General features: G+C 45.7%; 1 long non-coding RNA gene across 1 annotated transcript; it reads left to right on the forward strand.

Annotated features, from left to right (window-relative positions):
* The first annotated feature begins 2,811 nt into the window (after nt 1-2,811).
* On the forward strand, nt 2,812-19,893 carry LOC138762830 (uncharacterized). The gene is made up of 3 exons (XR_011357185.1): nt 2,812-2,892; nt 15,152-15,236; nt 19,571-19,893. It is a non-coding gene; the product is annotated as an uncharacterized lncRNA (long non-coding RNA).
* Nucleotides 19,894-20,432: the final 539 nt, after the last annotated feature.

Below are 20,432 nucleotides of genomic sequence, written 5' to 3' on the forward strand. Positions count from 1 at the left end.
ATGAATCCCTGATTGAGTTTGTTGTTGAGGAGTCTGATGGTGGAAGCGTAACAACTGTTCCTGAACCTGGTGGTTGGAGCCTTGTGGCACTTATACCTCTTTCCTGATGGCAGCAGCGAGAACAGATTGTGTGCTGGGTGGTGTGGATCCTTGATGTTTGCTGCTGCTCTCCGATGACAGCGTTCCCTGAGATGTTCTCAATAGTGGGGAGGGTTTTGCCTGTGATATTCTGGGCTGTGTCCAGGACAACCTGAGTCTCAACATGGAGAAGATGAAGGAAATGATTGTGGACTTCAGGAGGACCCTCCACTGCACATCAACAACTCTGAAGTGGAGGGAGTGGAGAACACTAAGTTCCTTGGAGATCGCTTAACTCCTGATGTATCACGGATACCCAACATCTCCTCACTTGTCAGGAAGGTGCAACAGTGACTGCAATTACTGAGAAGACTTAAACAGGCAAGGCTACCAGCCACGATCATGTCAGCCTTCTACAGGAGCTCTGTCGAAAACATCCTGGCTGGTTGCATCACACAGTGGTACAGTTGATGGAGAGAAATGGATTGGAGGTCAATCCACTGGACCATAAGGGTGGCAGGGAGGATTAATAGCATCTCCCTCCCTCCCCCACTATCGACGTGATTCAATGCGATTGTTGTCTGAAGAGGGTATGCAAAATCATTGAGGACCCCTTCCACCCCACACACAGTATCTTTCAGCTGCTCCCATCTGGAAAGAGATACAGGAGGATCAGAGCCAGCACCACCAGGCAGTGAGAATGCTGAACGACCAAAGGAACTGCTCACACTAACCGTCCGAGACTCTCCTATTCATGAAACAGCATCTATTTATTTATTTATTTGTATATATGTATACTTCTCCTTTATATGCATTGTTTGTCTGAATGTGTGTTAAGTCTGGTTGTGCGTCTGCGTGTTTTGCACCGAGGACCGGAGAATGCGGTTTCGTCAGATGACAATAAACTTGAACTTCACTTCTGAAAGTTCAGCCTTTTTTGGAGCAAGTCAACTCTTATGTCCGTCTGGAGAAACCTATCCCTTATAAACGTTGCCGCGCAACTCAATACAGCTCGTGGTGTGAAGCTCTTGCCAAAGTCATTCAGCCACAGGACTGACTGCATCTCCCACAGGAAGAATCCATGACTTTGGACTGGCGAGACACCAGAAGACACAAGGCATCACGGAAGTGTCGATGCTAATCTGATTATAAGTTCCAGTCAACTCAGAGCTGTAACTTACATTGCAACACATGCTATAGTATTAGAATGTAACAACCATTTAATAGCTTTAAAGCAGAACAAGGTCAGAGTAGGGGAAAATTATAGGTTAGTTAACAGAAAAACAAGAGTAAAACATGGGCACTGTGATTGTTTAAAAACATCGAAATGCTGGAGGGGCTTGGCAGGACATGCAGCATCCATAGGAGGTAAAGACATGTAACCTTGAAGAAGGGCTCAGCCCCTGAACATCAGTAATACGTATATCCTTACCTCCTATGGACTCTGCGAGACCTGCTAAGTCCCTCCAGCTTTTCTGTGTTTTTAATAGAGAAACACAACAGCTACAGATGCTGGAATTTTGAGCAAATGAAGAGTTGCTGGAAGGTTTCAACAGGTCAGACAGCATCCTTGGGGAGAAATATTCTGAACCCATCGTCAAGACTCAATCAAGCATGGATGAAAGGGTTTGTGATAAAGGATTCACACTCGGAACGTTGGCTGACCCTTTCTATCCAAGGATGCGGTTTGACTTGTTGAGTGCCTCCTGCTAGTCTTTATTTGGAAATTGATATTTTTCTCTCCCACTGACATAGAACCATAGAACACTACAGCACAGAAACAGGCCCTTCTCGTCCGTGCCAAACCATTTTTTTTCCTAGTCCAACTGACTTGCACCTAGTCCCTAGCCCTCCATACCTCTCCCATCCACGTGTCTGTCCAAATTCTTCTTAAATGTTAAAATTCAGCCCACATTCACCACTTCAGGTGGAAGCTCGTTCTACACTCCCACCACTCTCTGTGTGAAGAAGTTCCCTCTCATGTTCCCCCTAAACTTTTCTTCTTTCACTCTTAATCCATGTCCTCTGGTTTGTATCTCACCTACCCTCAGTAGAAAAAGCCTATCAACATTTACTCTGTCTATCCCCTCATAATTTTACATACCTCTATCAAATCTCTCCTCATTCTTCAAAGCTCCAGGGAATAAAGTCCTAACCTGTTCAACCTTTCCCTGTAATTCAGTTCCTGTAGTCCAGGCAACATCCAAGTAAATCTTCTCTGCCCTCTTTCTATCTTACTGATAATCACAAAAAAAAACAATTTTTATAAAATAAATGAAGGACATTCATTTCCAGTTTGGGTGAATGGATAGGGTGGATGACTAAGGGGGCATGTGTTTCATCTGGGGAGGACTGGACTGTTGTTTTGGATCATGTGCACTTCTAACACAGTGACAGAGAGCCCTGAGAACAATTCTGCCAACATTGTCACCCTACATGCCTATTTTTTTCCCTCTGTGTCCTGAATATGTTCTCCTCTCTCTGTCAAGTATCCAGGATCCCCACTGTTTATCCAGCACTTTCATCCTATCCTGTGTTTGCAGAAGGTTCAACTCATGTCATTACAGTGGTTCAGGCGGAGCGTCTTTATTGGGCAGGACGCTAAATAAATATTTTAATTCTATGTCATGTAATTGTGTCAGAGTGCTGGATGTTTCCAGTGAGTGGAATTTCTCTCTCATATAATCAACACCCCCAGTCCACCCCTGCATATGTATCTTTTTCTTTGCCATGAAGAAGACTGCGTGACCTTCTGAGTTTCTACAGCACTTTTGTGTGTTAAACTACAATACAATCATGGGCTTCCACATAGCGGTAAGCACAACACCTTTCTTCTTCTTTGGCTTGGCTTCGCGGACGAAGATTTATGGAGGGGGTAAAAAGTCCACGTCAGCTGCAGGCTCGCTCGTGGCCGACAAGTCCGATGCGGGACAGGCAGACACGGTTGCAGCGGTTGCAGGGGAAAATTGGTTGGTTGGGGTTGGGTGTTGGGTTTTTCCTCCCTTGCCCCTTGTCAGTGAGGTGGGCTCTGCGGTCTTCTTCAAAGGAGGCTGCTGCCCGCCAAACTGTGAGACGCCAAGATGCACGGTTTGAGGCGCCATCAGCCCACTGGCGGTGGTCAATGTGGCAGGCACCAAGAGATTTCCCTAGGCAGTCCTTGTACCTTTTCTTTGGTGCACCTCTGTCACGGTGGCCAGTGGAGAGCTCGCCATATAACACGATCTTGGGAAGGCGATGGTCCTCCATTCTGGAGACGCGACCCATCCAGCGCAGCTGGATCTTCAGCAGCGTGGACTCGATGCTGCCGACCTCTGCCATCTCGAGTACTTCGACGTTAGGGATGAAAGCGCTCCAATGGATGTTGAGGATGGAGCGGAGACAACGCTGGTGGAAGCGTTCTAGGAGCCGTAGGTGGTGCCGGTAGAGGACCCATGACTCGGAGCCGAACATTCAGAGCCAGCTCTTCAGCGCTTGACGTCCTGCTTTGCGGAAACTGCCAAAATGTTTGGCCTGGAAGTCAGCCTGAAGAGGGCTGGGGTCCTCCATCGGCCAGCTCCCCACCATGACTGCCAGCCCCCCCACATCTCCATCGGGCACACAAAACTCAAAACGGTCAACCAGTTTGCCTATCTCGGCTGCACCATTTCATCAGATGCAAGGATCGACGATGAGATAGACAGCAGACTCGCCAAGGCAAATAGCACCTTTGGAAGACTACACAAAAGAGTCTGGAAAAACAACCAACTGAAAAACCTCACAAAGATAAGCATATACAGAGCCGTTGTCATACCCACACTCCTGTTCGGCTCCGAGTCATGTGTCCTCACAACACCTTTACAGCGCCAGCAATTGGGACCGGTCCTAGGTTGAATCCTGCGTTGTTTGTAAGGAGTTTGTGTGTTCTCCCCATGTCTGCATGGGCTTTCTCCGGGGGATCCGGTTTTCTCCCACCCTTCAAAAAAAACTTAATGGGGTGTAGGTTAATGGGGTGTAAAAATGGATGGCATGAACTCGTAGGGCTGAATTGGCCTGTTATGGTACTGTATGTCTAATTTTTTTTTAAAAAACTGTCTGCAGACTTTCTTGTTTAACTCCATTTCTGGGTCTGCTTAATCAGCCCCAACGCTCAGTGACATCACCTTGTGGTTGATGTTCAATGCACGTCCGGTTTTTGAAAAGGGACCCTTCACGGTCCCAGGATGCCCCGTCACTTGGCGTGACTCATGGCTCGATATTGAGCACTGTTTTCCACCTGGGCTGTTCACCACTATCCTTGCCCTAGGAAGGAGGTGTACAGCTATGGCTTGTTTTCTTCAAGGACCACTTTCCCTTCCCCAGTTTAGACCCTCAATGTGTCTAATATTTTCATAAATACCAGAGGACATCTGAAAAAGGTGAGTGGAGACAAGTTTAGAGCAGATGGAAGAGTGGTGGGTGCCTGGAATACCCTGATGAGGGGGGTGGTGGAGGCTGGTACAATGGGAACATTGCAAAGATTCTTATACCCCTTTTACACTGAGATCCCAATAAATTGGTGAGTCAACAACTCGTGTTTAAAGCCAGATTGGGTTGGATCGGAGCCTTCACACTGAACCAAGAAAACCCATCCTTTTACATAGGGACCCGACATCCCGGTACAAAAGGAAGTGGGAACTGCAGCATTAGAGCGTCGGTGTCCCAGGAAGTCAGGTAAGCCTTTTGTGCAGATGTGAAACGTATTGGCTCTGATATTACCTACCATAGCAGCTAAGGACTGAGATGAAAATGATCCCCCATATCATTTTGGTAAGTGAAACAGTAAAAAGCCGATTAATTTCCATCTTTCATGGGCCGTGAAAAGGGGCCTTTAGATATGCACATGGATGCTATGGGTTTGAGGTAGCGAAGTTTTAGATTGTTGAATAGGTTTATATAGGTTTACATAGGTTGAATAGGTTTACATAGGTCAGCACAACATTGTGGCCTGAAGGGTCTGTGCTGTGTTGTAATGTTCTATGTTCTCATGATATTGGAGGAGGAAATTCAGTGTCTTTCTGGTCATTCCCATCAATCCCATTCCCCAATTATTTCCCTGTAACCCATACATACCTATAAACTGCCCCCTTCCCTTGCTTTTCCTGCCACTCACCTTTCTTTTTTCTTTGGCTTGGCTTCGTGGATGAAGATTTATGGAGTGGGTAAATGTCCACGTCAGCTGCAGGCTCGTTTGTGGCTGACAAGTCTGATGCGGGACAGGCAGACACGGTTGCAGCGGTTGCAGGGGAAAATTGGTTGGTTGGGGTTGGGTGTTGGGTTTTTCCTCCTTTGTCTTTTGTCAGTGAGGTGGGCTCTGCAGTCTTCTTCAAAGGAGGTTGCTGCCCGCCGAACTGTGAGACACTAAGATGCACGGTTTGAGGCAATATCAGCCCACTGGCGGTGGTCAATGTGGCAGGCACCAAGAGATTTCTTTAGGCAGTCCTTGTACCTCTTCTTTGGTGCACCTCTGTCACGGTGGCCAGTGGAGAGCTCGCCATATAACACGATCTTGGGAAGGCGATGGTCCTCCATTCTTGAGACATGACCCACCCAGCGCAGCTGGATCTTCAGCAGCGTGGACTCGATGCTGTCGGCCTCTGCCATCTCGAGTACTTCAACGTTAGGGATGAAGGCGCTCCAATGAATGTTGAGGATGGAGTGGAGACAACGCTGGTGGAAGCGTTCTAGGAGCCGTAGGTGATGCCGGTAGAGGACCCATGATTCGGAGCCGAACAGGAGTGTGGGTATGACAACGGCTCTGTATACGCTAATCTTTGTGAGGTTTTTCAGTTGGTTATTTTTCCAGACTCTTTTGTGTAGTCTTCCAAAAGCGCTATTTGCCTTGGCGAGTCTGTTGTCTATCTCGTTGGCGATCCTTGCATCTGATGAAATGGTGCAGCCGAGATCGGTAAACTGGTTGACCGTTTTGAGTTTTGTGTGCCCGATGGAGATGTGGGGGGGCTGGTAGTACATTAGCGTTAATTTACAGTGGCCAATTAATCTACTGGTTAGCATGTCATGTGGGAGGAAACCAAAGTACCTGAAGAGAACCCATGATTTCACAGAGAGAGAGATGGTGCAAATTACACAACTCTGGACATGTCAGCCAGATTTAATTTTGATGTTCGACGGATACTTGGTCATATCTATGGATTGGAAGGAGATAGTGTCATGTAAGGAAGAGTATCAGGTTCAGTGGATTCACAGAGAGATGAGTCTGGACACAAGTGTTACAATCACATGTAACTTTAATGAACACACAGGAGACAAACAGGGGAGAACATCTAATGGTACTTGGTTACTATATTACTTAAACAACAATATACGCATTCACATTGGACCTAGGTTGGACTCCGATACCAGTAGCCGCCTATACTCTACATGCTCATACCCTTAGGTACACACTCTACAGACAGGGATTTTCACACACACACACACACACACACACACACACACACACACACACACACACACACACACACACACACACACACACACACACACACACACACACACACACACACACACACACACACACACCTGGATCCCTGTACTAACAGGGGTACGGCTCTCTGCAAGTACTGATCTATCACAGCACTATGGCTCAGCTTCAGTGTAGTGCACACCTTACCCGCAACTCTTCCAGCAATGTCCACAGTAGTAATCTGACATGGAGCGATGTCTGGGGCTTAGACCATGAGGCAGATAGAAAGAAATGTGTAATGCATCTGGGGGCCTAACCTATAATGACCCTAGGTTATTTAAATGAGCCAACAGCAAGATGACCACTAATGGGTGGCTGGAGTCCAACCTTGATTGTGATGCAACTTCCAAATAAGTTTCAGACAGGGAGGACACATGACCACCCGCAATCCACAAATATTCCAGACAGGCAGAGAGGCCATGTGTTTCTCCACAATTCACGTAATAACATATGGGCCATGTGCAGGCAAATGGGACTACATTAAGCAAGGCTGCCAATTTGGCACTTGTCTTGCACAAGCTCTGCTCACAATCAGCCCAGGCCCGCTTTGCTCTGGAAGAAAGGCTGCTAGTTTTCCCCAGTTGGTTAGACATTTATTGGTTAAAATCTGGCCCAGTTTAAAAAAAAATTTTTAGACATACAGCACGGTAACATTTCAGCCCACAAGTCCGTGCGCCTGTTTTACACCCAATTAATCTGCACCCACCGTACGTTTTGAACGGTGGGAGAAAACCAGAGCCCCTGGGGAAAACCCATGGAGATATGGGGAGAATGTACAAACTCTTTACAGACAGTGCGGGATTTGAACACTGGTCCCGATCACTGGCGCTGTGAAGGTGCTGCACTAACCGCTATGCCAACCGCGCCGCCAACCACATCACACGGTAACACTACAGCCTTTGCTCAACAAACCAATATTCACTTTGTGAAATGAAACAAAAAAACCCCACAGATGCTGGAAACAAAACAGTGTATGCTGGATATGCACAGCCTGCATTTATGGGAAGAGAATCAGACCAAACACTTCATGCTGAGACCCTTCGACACTATGTTAGAGAAGCTCACACCAACCTTTTCACTCAAACATTTATCAGGTAGATTTAGGCACCTACATTTACATTGCCCATTCCTTTCTTGTTGGCTGTACCTCTCACATGGGCCAATTTCTTTGGTGGTGGTGAGACAGGTGATAACCTACTGGGTTGTACTGAGACCATTACAGCAGCCCTGTATATTTCTTGATTCAGGACAAATTTCCTCTGCTGAGTAACTCTTCCTTATCCCTTTTCTAATTCTGATATAGGGAATAGTGGAGTACATTCCAGGAACCAGTTTTCAGACAATCCTGGAATTCAACCAAAGTATGTGCTACAATAAAAGTAGCTTAACACACATTAACTTCAAGGGAATCATGCTTTTTCACTCTCTCATGGACAGCAGACATTGCTGGCGGGTGCCGCATTTAATGCCCATTCCTTAACGTCTTTGAGAAAGTGTTAGCCTTAAGATGCTCACAGCATGAGGAAAGTTTCTCATTGGCCCCTGCTGGGACCAGGAAATCACTGAGTTGGATCTTGACTGTGCAGTGGTGTACGTGGCAACCTGGTTACATTTTTACTTCAGCAATGCAAATGATTATCACCTGTCGTACATTATTGCACAAAGTCAAGACCTACCCTATGGTGGGGGAGTGGGGTGGGGGGAATGCATACTGGACACAAATGGCCAATTAACAAACACCATTAGCAAGCCATAAAGAGAAACGAATAATGCCAGAGGCAGAGAAAGGATTGGAGAGAGGAAACGTGTAGCCAGATGGGGTAATCCTTCACCAAGAAACAAAGAAACAAAGAATGTTGTGGCATGCCATGCTGCAATTGAACAGTGTAGAACAAGCAAGGTGAGAATGATTGTTTCACCAAATACCTCTGCTCTGAGTGTGCATGAGACCAGATGTAGATTGGGTGACCACTTCCCTGAACACCTACACTCAGTGGCATGTGTGGAACTCATTAGGGTGTGGTCGAAGGGGGACGAAGATGAGGCCTCTACTGAGGACAGAGCGTTCAGTGTCTGAGAGGGGAAGGTTGGAGGGGATGGTGAAGACCAGGCAGGGGTTAGGGGAAAGGTGTCAGGAGGGGAGGAGGATTGGGTGGATCAGGAGGTAGAGGATGGGAAGGGACCAAGGGAGGTTGGGAAGGGTTGGGAAAGTTAGAGGGTGGAGCGAGAGAGGCCCAAGCACTCCCCGAGCCAGGGTGGGAGTTCGCGATGGAAGCTCAGTCCTGTTGCAGGGGCCAAGATGAAAACCAGCATCTGAAGCACGGTAGCAGGGAACCCACGTTGTTTGAAGAAGGAAGACATCTCTATATGGAAGACATTGATCTGGGAACAGATGTGATAGACAGAGAGGAATGGAAGCCTTCATGGGGACAGGGTGTGAAGAGGTGTAGTTGAGGTAGCTCTGGGAGCTATGAGAGTCTTGCGTCTCCTTCCCTATGGTAGAAGGTCAAAGGCACTGAGTGCTGAATAGAAAGGGTCTACTAAATATTTTTTTAATTCTTTCTAAAGCTCTCGCTGAAGAGGTGGTGCTGTGTGAAAACTTGAAATATTATTATAGTCACCTAGATGGGATGGGATGACATGTTAATACTCTGGCATGGAAATCTTCCCAGATTGTCAGAAGTGTGATCCTCTTGTGAGGCAATATCCTGATTGAGAGCAGGGTGACATTGTGGGTTGCTGTAGGTTTGTTCACTTACCACTTTGGAAGATGCCATTCATTGTATTAACCAATATGTTGATTTGTGAGTTGAAAATGTTCACTTCTCTCTGTGCTCCGACAAATGCGGTGAATAATAAATGGATCCTCAGGGTAATCAAATTGCCATTGATCTCTGCATTACTCAGTGCACCCATTGATGAGTTTGTGAGACAACCTGGCTTCCCACATACCTGTATACTGGTTTGGCTGAACATGACATTCCCCTTCATAGGTGTGGGTGCCACATCAATCGCAAGTTCTGCAGATCCCACTGAGACGGGACAACTTTGCAGCTGACAGTTCGGGAAAATGTTCTCTGGGGCATTTTTGTTTCCATCTGATCCTGTTTTGCCCAGAATTTTGTGCTCTCTCTCTCTCTCTCTATATATATATATATATATATATCAGCTGCTCTTAAGCTCTGAAAGGGATGTTAATCCTGTTAATTTAGTTTGACATCCTTTCCAGGAGTCCTCCATCAAACTTGTTTGCTTATGCAGACTGCGATCTGTGTTTACAGAGCTCGGTCACATTTTGAGGCAAGTTGTCTCAGCTGTGCCCAATATGTTTTCTTTCCACCTCCCTTGAGCCATGGAACAATCCTGCTGCAGTGGTGAGATAGGCAATAGGCTCCCATTTAGTTATTATTTGAAAGTGTTGATGTTTTATCGTTACTGGGAATATTTTGTTTCTTTTGTCATGCTTTGTTCCAAATCCTGTCCTTTCCCCTTCGATCATGGAAAGCCACTTCTCCCATTACGACAGAACTGAAGATTAGTTGGGGTGCAAGTGGAATGATATGATTTTAGTCAGCTCTCAGGATGTGAATGCAGAAGAGGAGCACTGGCTGCTCTGAATATTACTGGGTGTGCACACTTCCTGACCCTCAACAGTGGTTGGCTGACTCGGTACATCAACAGCACCAACCGTTCAAAAATTCCATGACTCAACGTTTGTTTTTGGTGGCACTTCCCCACACAAAATGTTCAAGTGCTTGCATTTCCAGGCCCTGCATCCTCATTGCCAGTGTAAACTCTTGTTCTTCCCTCTTCCCCATGGTAGCTATGGTGAACTGTTGAGGTTCACAAATGAACACATTGCCACCGATGGCTGCTTTATTGTCCCTTGATGCACGATCAATTGCACAAAAACTGAAACGATTGGAACTGAAGGCTTTTATTAGAAAGGGATGGATAGCGTCCCTTGACCCGGGCTCGAACTGGGGGCAGGCGTGTGGCATAACAGCTTTTATGGGAGAGAAAGGGGAGGAGTCTTGAGCCGGCCAGTGAGAGCAGGCTCAAACAGAAAAGGTCATGTCATTTACATACACAATAGTGGTTTCACCACATCCCTCCAATGTGCTCAGAAGTATAAACAGGCTTAAAGATGAAATGCACATGGTGTTCTTAGAAAGGAAATGCACTACACAACAGTTCAATAATCGTATTACAATGCGACAGAAGCCCCTTCCTGCAACACTCAGTCTTGGCTCCATCATTTATGCAGCCCACCCTGTCGCATCTACCAACAATAACTTGCCATTTATATGGCAAGACTAACTGATGGAGTTTCAGCTGAACATAATCAGATGAAAAATTGACTCAAGCCAAAGGGGCATTGAGGTAGGTGGTCCGACAGTGTGTCGAAGAGGGAGGACAGATTGGGAATTGGCGTCAGCCTGAGCAAGTAGAGAATGGGGCCCCAGCAGCATGCTGCTGCTTCAGGGAGGGGCAGGATTTAAGTCATTGCTACTGCTGTACAATTCGCCACAGTATTTCCTCTGTGCTTTAGAGTCCTTAAGCGGGGCGTCCATTTTTATGAACTTCAAAGGATCTATGGCTATCGCGCAACTGTGTCAGCCCTCCACACATCAATGAGACTCACAAATATATTGGAGTCCAGGTCTAAATCCTGGAACTCTCCGCCTCAATAGTAAGGGGAAAGTCATTGGAAAATCAGACACCACTCTCGGACAGGGCCAAACCATGAGGTGACGGCACCTGCTGTCCCATTATGCTGCTTATTGTTTATGCACACGGTGAAACACATTCCCACATCGTGGTGAGGATGCTTGAGGTTGAGTAATGTGGCTGCCCCACACTCCAGTGCACCTGAGGGCATTGAAACAGTTAAACAATGAAGTTCAGAATCAGAATTTATTGTCATGAACAAGTTCGGTGTTTTGCGGCAGCGGAACAGTTGTACATTCATTTTATACCATCTTACTACATCACTGTAAGATGAAATTGATAATATTGCACGAGAGTAAGGCGATGTCTTGGTTCATAAAATTATTGGTCACTCAGGAATCTGATGGCAGTGGGGAGAAAGCTGTCCTTGTGCTGTTGAGTGCTCATCTTCAGGTTCCTGTACCTTTTCCCTGATGGTAGCAGAGTTAAGAGGGCCTGGCCTGGGTGGTGGGAGTCTTTGAGGATAGAGGCTGGTTTTTTAAGGTACCTCCTCATGTAGATGTCCTCGACAGAGTGAAGTCTGGAGATGTCGCAGGCTGAGTTAACAATTCTGTGTAGTTTATTCTTGTCCTGAGATTTGGCGCCTCCATACCAGGCTGTGATGTATCTGGTCAGAATACTCTCCACGGTACACCTGTAGAAGTTTACATGAGTCTCCGATGACATGCTGAATCTCCTCAGATGCCTAACAAAGTATAGCCGCTGGCAAGCCTTCTTTGAGATGGAGTGCAATGCACAAACAAGCTGGAGAAATATGGTATCCATAGGAAGTAAATTTTAATTTATTTTAAAATTTTTAGACATACAGCATAGTAACAGGCCTTTCGGCCCACAAGTCTGTGCTGCCCAAATTACACTCCATTAATCTGCACCCCTGGTATGTTTTGATCAGTGGGAGGAAACAGGAGCCCCTGGAGAAAACCCAGTCAGACATGGGGAGAATGTACAAACTCCTGACAGTCAGTACGGGATTCGAACCCAGGTCCAGTCCCAATCACTGGCACTGTAAAGGCATTGCACTAACCGCTACACCAACCGTACCGCCAAGTGTAACCAATGTTTTGGGCCTGAGCAGGTATAAGCAAAAACAGGCAGCCAGCTGAATGAAAAGGTTGGAGTTGCAGGAAGAGGAGAGGAGAGGAGAGAAGGAGGGAAGGGGCAGGGGGAGGAGCATAGGCTAACCAGTAAGTCAAAGATGGGTGGGAAGGTAGAAGAGAATAAAAGCCGAGAAGTGATAGGGACAGGGTGTAGCTCTCTGATAGGAGAGGGAAGGGAAGGTAGTGGAGAGCTGGAGGACAGGAGACTGAGAAATAGAGAAAGAAAGAGGCTTAGGAGATGGTGTTAATGGAAATTGGAGATATTTATGACATCAGGTGGGAAAGTAATATAGTTCCGTCAATTTGTGGGTGGCTTTGGTTTGACAGTGCAAAAGCCATGGATAGACACATAGGCTGGCCACTGAGAGGTCCCTGCTGTTGCAGCAGACAGAGCAAAGGTGCCATATGAAACGATCTCTCAGTCTGAATCCACTCTCCCCAGTGTAGAGGATTGAAACAGTTCGTCCAGATTCTGCCACGCTTCCTCATTGGAATGTGTCCAGGGCTGTACCTGCCTCGCAGAACCCAGCCAGCGGGGGAGGGAATCCGTGCCTGGATGCTTCACATTGCAATCTCCCTCTCACCATGGGGTTTGGCTGGGTTCATCACCTGATTCAAGTTCGAAAGGTCTAAATTCCAGGAATCAACATCACTGAGATAACTGAGTGAGCTGCAGAAAGAAAAAGCACATTCCTTACTCACAGGGTCCACATGGTTTTGAATTCCTAACCAGACAAATTCTGCAGTGAAATTCTTCAGCATGAAACATACTCTGGGGGAAGTTGGACTGGAAAGAAATTTGCGTCAATCACTGCCTGAAGTTCGAACACATCAAGATGCTGACAATTTGCACATAACTGATCTGCAGTTGGCTTTTCTGACAAAAAATAATTGTGCCTTTTTGGACTACTGCTGGGGTCAGAGTTTGGGTAAGAAATGTGAGTTTGTTATTGGAAGCTGCCATTCCTGAATGCTACTCTAAAGCTTCCAGCCAAGTATTTCTCTTGTTTCGATTAAACAAATCAGTATCGAGATACTCTTGTGTGGGACATGTGTGGATTGAACCCTTCTCCTCAACCATGGCAGTCACCTGACACATCAGGGTGGCACGGTTAGTGCAGACGTAGCAGTTAGCGCTACACTATTACAGCACCAACGACCCGAGTGTGAATCTGGCGCTGTCTGTAAGGAGCTTGCATGCTCTCCCTGTGACCTGTGTAGGTTTTCCACGGTGTTTCACTTTCCAAAACATACGGGGTGCTAGGTTAATGGCTGTGATTGGGCAGGACGGGTCTCAATGGCTGGAGTTGGCTTCTCCCATGTTGTAAATAACATTTAAAAACAAATTAAATCTTGAAATCCAGAATGCTTGATATTCCCAGAGGTGCACGGTGCAAACCTCCATCTTATAGGAGAAAAATGTATCTAACCTGCCCTTGACCTAATAACTGTCTTGGTGACAGCGGCCTCCAGAGCTTGGCGATCCAAGGACCAAGTGTCCTCACATGCTGATGTTTTGCCGGTCCAGGTATTGTGAACGGTGAGACCTGTGGAAGCTACCGACACATCAGAGGACCCATCCCATCCAGGTCAAACTCTCTTATCCCTCCTTCCATCAGGCAGAAGATTCACGAGCTTGAAACCACGAACCTTCAGATTCAAGGATAGTTTCTTTCCTACTGTTATCGGACTCTTGAATGAGCCTCCTACTGGTAAAGGATGATGCTCATGCAGAGTTTTAACTGTACTTTTCGCTATACCTTGCACTCTGACTTAGAATCACATTATACCCCGATAGTTTGGTTTTATTAATGTATGAACTGTTGTCCTTAAGAATAGGTTGTCTTGTCTGGGTAGCACATAAAACAAAGATTTTCACTGTATCTTAGTATATTTGACAATAAAATAATCAATGTCATATTGGAATAGCATGGAAAGGTTTGTGCAAAAGGACCCCTTTGGATAGGTAGTGGTATGCATGGGATGCCTGGAGTTCCTGTGGGAGAACATGATGGTGGAAGACAAGGTTTTGTCTACTAACCCATCAACATACGAACGATGGAAGTTCTGGACAGAAAAGTAATGTGAGTTTGACAGTATGTAAGCAAATGTTTGGTACAGGGAATGATGACATTTTATCAAGTGTATACTTGAAAAAAAATTATTAGCCTGTAGAGCTAAACATGCTTCACTTTGGGAATTCTGGAAATGGAATTATTTACCTCTGAAAAGCACATTGGCAAGAAACCTTATAGAAATGTCTAAAATTGTGAAAGGCATTGACAGGGTGCAGTCACATACAAGAGGGCATGTGTTTAAGGTGGGGGAGGTAGTTTAAAGGAAATGTGCAGGGCATATTTTATTTACACAGAGAGTAGTGGGTGCCTGGAACAGGCTGCCAGGAGCAGTGGTGGAAGCAGATACAATTGTAGGAATTAAGAGGCTTCTAGATAGACACATAAATATGGAGGAATATCTATCAAGTGTGAGCAGCAAAATTTTTGTTTGATTTGGACATCATGTTCAGCATTGACATGCGGGCCGAAGGGCCCCTTCCTGTGCTGTACTGTTCCATGTTCCGTGTCCTAAATTCAAAAGCTCCTAATAATGTTCTGTTGATGGATCACTGATCCAAAACATTGATTTTGTTGATCGTCCATAGACGCTGCTTTGCTGCTGAGTATTCCCTGCATTTTCTCTCTTAATTGAGATTTCCAGCATCTGCAATATTTTGTTTTCACTAAAGATTAAGTAGGGAGAGGAGAGGAGAGGAGAGGAGAGAAGAGAAAAGGAGAGAGGAGAAGGACAGAAAAGAAAAGAGTCCGGGGCAGGTAAGAAAACTTTTTTAAAAGTCTCTTACCAGGGTCTGCGGGGAGGAGTCGGCGTCGGAGGCGGCCATTGGTCGAGGGAGCGTACAGGAGAGTTTGTAGGGGTTAATTGGTAGAAGGCCAATAAATAAGAGGGATAGCGAGCGAGTGGCCCAGTGAAGGAGTGGGACTTCCAGGCTTTGGCTCATCAGGCTCAGTGAAGGAGTGGGACTTCCAGGCTTTGGCTCATCAGGCTTCGGCGAAAGCAGGCGGAGAGAAAGCTAAGATAGTCTTTATACTACTTCATTGGGGTAAGGGATGACTGTTAAGGCTGTGTGTTGTCGGGAGTGCCGGATGTGGGAGGTCCTGGAGTCTTCCAGACTCCCGGATGTCCATATCTGCACTAGGTGTGTCGAGCTGCAGATTGTCAGGGACCGTGTTAGGGAACTAGAGCTGCAGCTCGATGACCTCAGGCTGGTTAGGGAAACAGAGGTAGTCATAGACAGGAGTTACAGGTAGGTGGTCAAGCCAGGGCCACGGGAGGATGAAAGGTGGGTAACTGTTAGGAGAGGGACAAAAGAACGTAAGGTGCCAGAGACGAGCCCTGTGAATGTAACCCTCAGCAATAAGTACGCCTCTTTGAGCACTGTTGAGGGGGACATCAAGGTTGGGGGGAGTGATAGTGGATGTGCCTCCGGCACGAGGTCGGCCCCTGTAGCTCAGAAAGGGAGGGAAAGGAAGAGGAGGGCAATTGTGGTAGGAGACTCCATAGTTAAGAGGACGGATAGGGGATTCTGCGGACGCAGCAAGGAGAACCGGATGGTGGTTTGCCTCCCTGGTGCCAGGGTCCGAGATGTTGCTGCTCGTGTCCCAGATATCCTAAAGTGGGAGGGACAGGAGCCAGAGGTCGTGGTACATGTAGGTACCAATGACATAGGGAGAATTAGAGAAGAGGTCCTAAAAAGTGAGTACAGGCAGTTAGGTAGGAAGTTAAAAAGAAGGACCGCAAAGGGGGTAATCTCTGGACTACTCCCTGTGCCACGTGACAGTGTGAATAGAAATAGAATGAGGTGGAGGATTAACACGTGGCTGAAGGGGTGGAGTAAGGGGCAGGGTATAAAGTTTCTGGATAACTGGGACCTTTTTTGGGGGAGATGTGACCTGTACAGTAAGGACGGGTTACACTTAAATCCCAGGGGGACCAGAATCCTGGCAGAGGTATTTGCTAGGGCTACTCAGGATCCTTTAAACTAGAATGGTTGGGGGGAGGGAACAAAATAGTATAGAGCAGTAAGGAGAAGGTTAGAATGCAAACAAAGAAAGTTTGTAGTAAGTATTTGAATATGGATGGGCAGGTGATAGAGAAGGGAAATGCTCTGGAAGAAGATGAAGGGCAATTGGCAGGAAAAGTAAATAATGTTGTTATTAAAGATGAGGGAAAACAGGGAATAAAAATTGGGAAATCTCTGAAATTAATGCCAGGAGTATTGTAAAAAAGGTGGATGAGCTGAAGGTGTGGATTGATACTTGGAAGTATGATGTGGTAGCGATTAGTGAGACATGGTTGCAGGAGGGATGTGATTTGCAGCTGAATATCCCTGGGTTTCGTTGCTTTAGGTGTGATAGAGTCAGAGGGGCAAGAAGAGGTGGGGTTGCATTGCTTGTCAGGGAGAATATTACAGCAGTGCCTAGGAAGGATAGATTAGAGGGCACATCCACGGAGGCTATTTGGGTGGAACTGAGGAGTGGGAAAGGAGAGGTTACACTTTTAGGGGTGTATTATAGACCACCCGGAGGGGACCGAGACCTAAAGGAGCAAATCTGTAGGGAGATAGTGGATATTTGTGATAAGCACAGGGTTGTAATTATGGGAGATTTTAATTTTCCACATATAGATTGGGAAACACATTCTGTGAAAGGACTGGATGGGTTAGCGTTTGTGAAATGTGTGCAAGATAGTTTTTTACAACAATATGTAGAGGTGCCGACCAGAGAAGGAGCAGTGTTAGATCTACTGTTGGCAAATGGGATGGGTCAAGTGACGGAGGTTAGTGTTGGCGAGCACTTCGGGTCCAGTGATCATAATGCCATCAGCTTCAATGTCATTATGGAAAGAGAGAAATCAGGGCCAAGGATTGAGGTTTTTGATTGGGGAAAAGCTAGATTTGAGGAGATGCGAAAGGACTTGCAGGGTGTGCATTGGGACAATTTGTTTTATGGGCAGGGTGTAGTAGAGAGATGGAAGTCTTTTTAAAGATCAGATTTTGAGAGTGCAAAAGATTTATGTTCCTGTTAGGTTAAAAGGAGGGGCAAAAGGTTTGAGAGAGCCGTGGTTTTCAAGGAATATTGGAAACTTGGTTCGAAGAAAAAGGGAGGCGTACATTAGATATAAGAAGCATGGAGTTAAGGAGATGTTTGAAAGATACATTGAATGTAAGAGGAATCTTAAGAGAGGAATTAGGAAAGCTAAAAGAAGGTACGAGAAAACTATGGCAAGCAGGGTGAAAACTAATCCAAAAGAGTTTTACAAATATGTTTATGGTAAGAGGAAAGCGAGAGACAAAATTGGTCCCTTAGAAAATCAGTGCGGAAAACTGTGTGTGGAGCCTAGAGAAATGGGGGAGATATTGAACAGTTTCTTTTCTTCGGTATTCACTAAGGAGAAGGATATTGGGAGATGTGAGATAAAAAAAGCGAATTGGGTAAATATGGGGAATATAGAGATTACAAAAGGTGTAGTTTTAAGGCTTTTGAAGAATATAAAGGTGGATAAATCTCCGGGACCAGACGGGATCTTCCCCAGGACATTGAGAGAAGTGAAGGAGGAAATAGCAGAGGCTCTGGCGGTAATTTTCCAAATGTCATTAGAGATGGGGATAGTGCCGGAGGATTGGCGCATTGCGCATGTGGTTCCGTTATTTAAAAAGGGTTCAAGGAGGAAGCCTGGCAACTATCGGCCTGTAAGTTTGACGTCTGTGGTAGGTAAATTAATGGAGAAAATTCTTAGAGATAGTACTTATAAACATCTGGATAGACAGGGTCTGATCAGGAGCACTCAACATGGATTTGTGGGAGGAAGGTCATGTTTGACCAATCTGACTGAATTTTTTGAAGAGGTGACTAGGAATGTGGATGAGGGTAGCGCAGTGGATGTTGTCTATATGGACTTCAGTAAGGCCTTCGATAAGGTACCACATGGAAGGTTAGTTAGGAAGGTGCAGTCTTTAGGTATAAATTTTAAGATAGTCAAATGGATTGAACATTGGCTGAAAGGGAGAGGCCAGAGAGTGGTAGTGGATAATTGTCTGTCAGGTTGGAGGCCGGTGACCAGTGGTGTGCCTCAAGGATCTGTATTGGGCCCATTGTTGTTCGTTATATACATTAATGATCTAGATGATGGGGTGGTGAATTGGATTAGTAAATATGCAGACGATACTAAGATAGGTGGAATAGTGGATAATGAAGAAGGTTTTCAAGGATTGCAGAGGGATTTGGGCTGCTTAGAAAAGTGGGCTGAAAAATGGCAGATGGAATTTAATGCTGATAAGTGTGAGGTGCTTCATTTTGGTAAGAAGAATCAGAATAGGACATATGTGGTAAATGGGAGAGCATTGAGGAATACAGAAGAGCAGAAAGATTTAGGAGTGACGGTACATCGTTCCCTGAAGGTAGAAACTCACGTGAATAGGGTGGTGAAGAAGGCTTTTAGTATGCTGGCCTTTATCAATCATTGCATGGAATATAGGAGTTGGGAGGTGATGTTGAGATTGTATAAGACGTTGGTGCGGCCTAATTTGGAGTTCTGTGTGCAGTTCTGGTCGCCTAATTATAGGAAGGATATAAACAGAGTGGAGAGAGTGCAGAGAAGGTTTACCAGAATGTTACCTGGGTTTAAGCATCTAGAGTATAGGGAGAGATTGGACAGATTAGGTCTTTATTCTTTGGAGCGTAGAAGGTTGAGAGGGGATTTGATAGAAGTATTTAAGATTATGAAAGGGATAGAGAGAGTGGATGTGGATAGACTATTTCCGTTAAGAGGAGGAAAGATTAAAACAAGAGGACATGAGTTAAGAATTAAGGGGCAGAGGTTTAGAGGTAACATGAGGGGGAACTTCTTTACTCAGAGAGTGGTAGCCGTGTGGAATGATCTTCCGGGAGAAATAGTGGCGGCGGAGTCAATTGTATTATTTAAGAAAAGGTTAGACAGGTATATGGATGAGAAGAAGATGGAGGGTTATGGGCATTGTGCAGGGAGGTGGGACTAGAAAGGGGTGTTTGGTTCGGTGCGGACTAGAAGGGCCTAATGGCCTGTTTCCATGCTGTAATTGTTATGTTATGTTTATGTTATCTGACTTGAGATTCCTACAGGATCACGGCAGAGTAATTTCCTTGCTGGAGAGCTACCCCTCCACCATCGGACCCCTCAATGACAAGCTCAATCAGAGACTCATTTAAGGACTCTTAACTTGTACACTTTATTGATGTTCTTTTGTTCTCTCTGTATTGCACAGTCAGTTTGCTTATATTCATTATCTGTTTACATTTTATGCTGTGTATAGTTTACTTTTGCACTACCAATCAGTGGTAATTCTACCGCGCCGGCAAGAAAAAGGAATCTTCTCAGGGTTGTATGTGATGCCATGTATGTACTCTGACAATAAATCTGAAATCTGAAAAATCTGAGAGCTGCAGAGTTCAGAGTTTAACCTCCTGTTGTACCAAAAATTCAAGAAGCAGCAATGCGTAGAGTCGCAGTTAATACAGCACAGATACAGGTACTTATAGAAACATAGAAACATAGAAGATAGGAGCAGGAGTAGGTCATTCGACCCTTCGAGCCTGCTCCGCCATTCAACGAGATCATGGCTGATCTTAAAGTTCAGTACCCCGTCCCCGCCTTCTCTCCGTAACCTTTAATACCCTTATACTGAAGAAATAGATCTAATTCCCTCTTAAATATATTTAATGAACCTGCCTCTACTGCCCTCTGTGGCAATGAATTCCACAGATTCACCACCCTCTGGGTCAAGAAATTCCTCCTCATCTCGGTCCTAAATGGTTTGCCTATTATCCTCAAATCATGGCCCCGGGTTCTGGATTTTCCCATCCTTGGAAACATCCCATCTGCATCCATTCTGTCCAGTCCTGCCAGAATTTTATAGGTCTCTATGAGATGCCCTCTCAATCTTCTAAACTCCAGCAAGTACAATCCCAATTTGC

The sequence above is a fragment of the Narcine bancroftii genome, chromosome 5, assembly GCF_036971445.1.
Source record: "Narcine bancroftii isolate sNarBan1 chromosome 5, sNarBan1.hap1, whole genome shotgun sequence".
In the NCBI taxonomy this organism is placed as follows: domain Eukaryota; kingdom Metazoa; phylum Chordata; class Chondrichthyes; order Torpediniformes; family Narcinidae; genus Narcine; species Narcine bancroftii.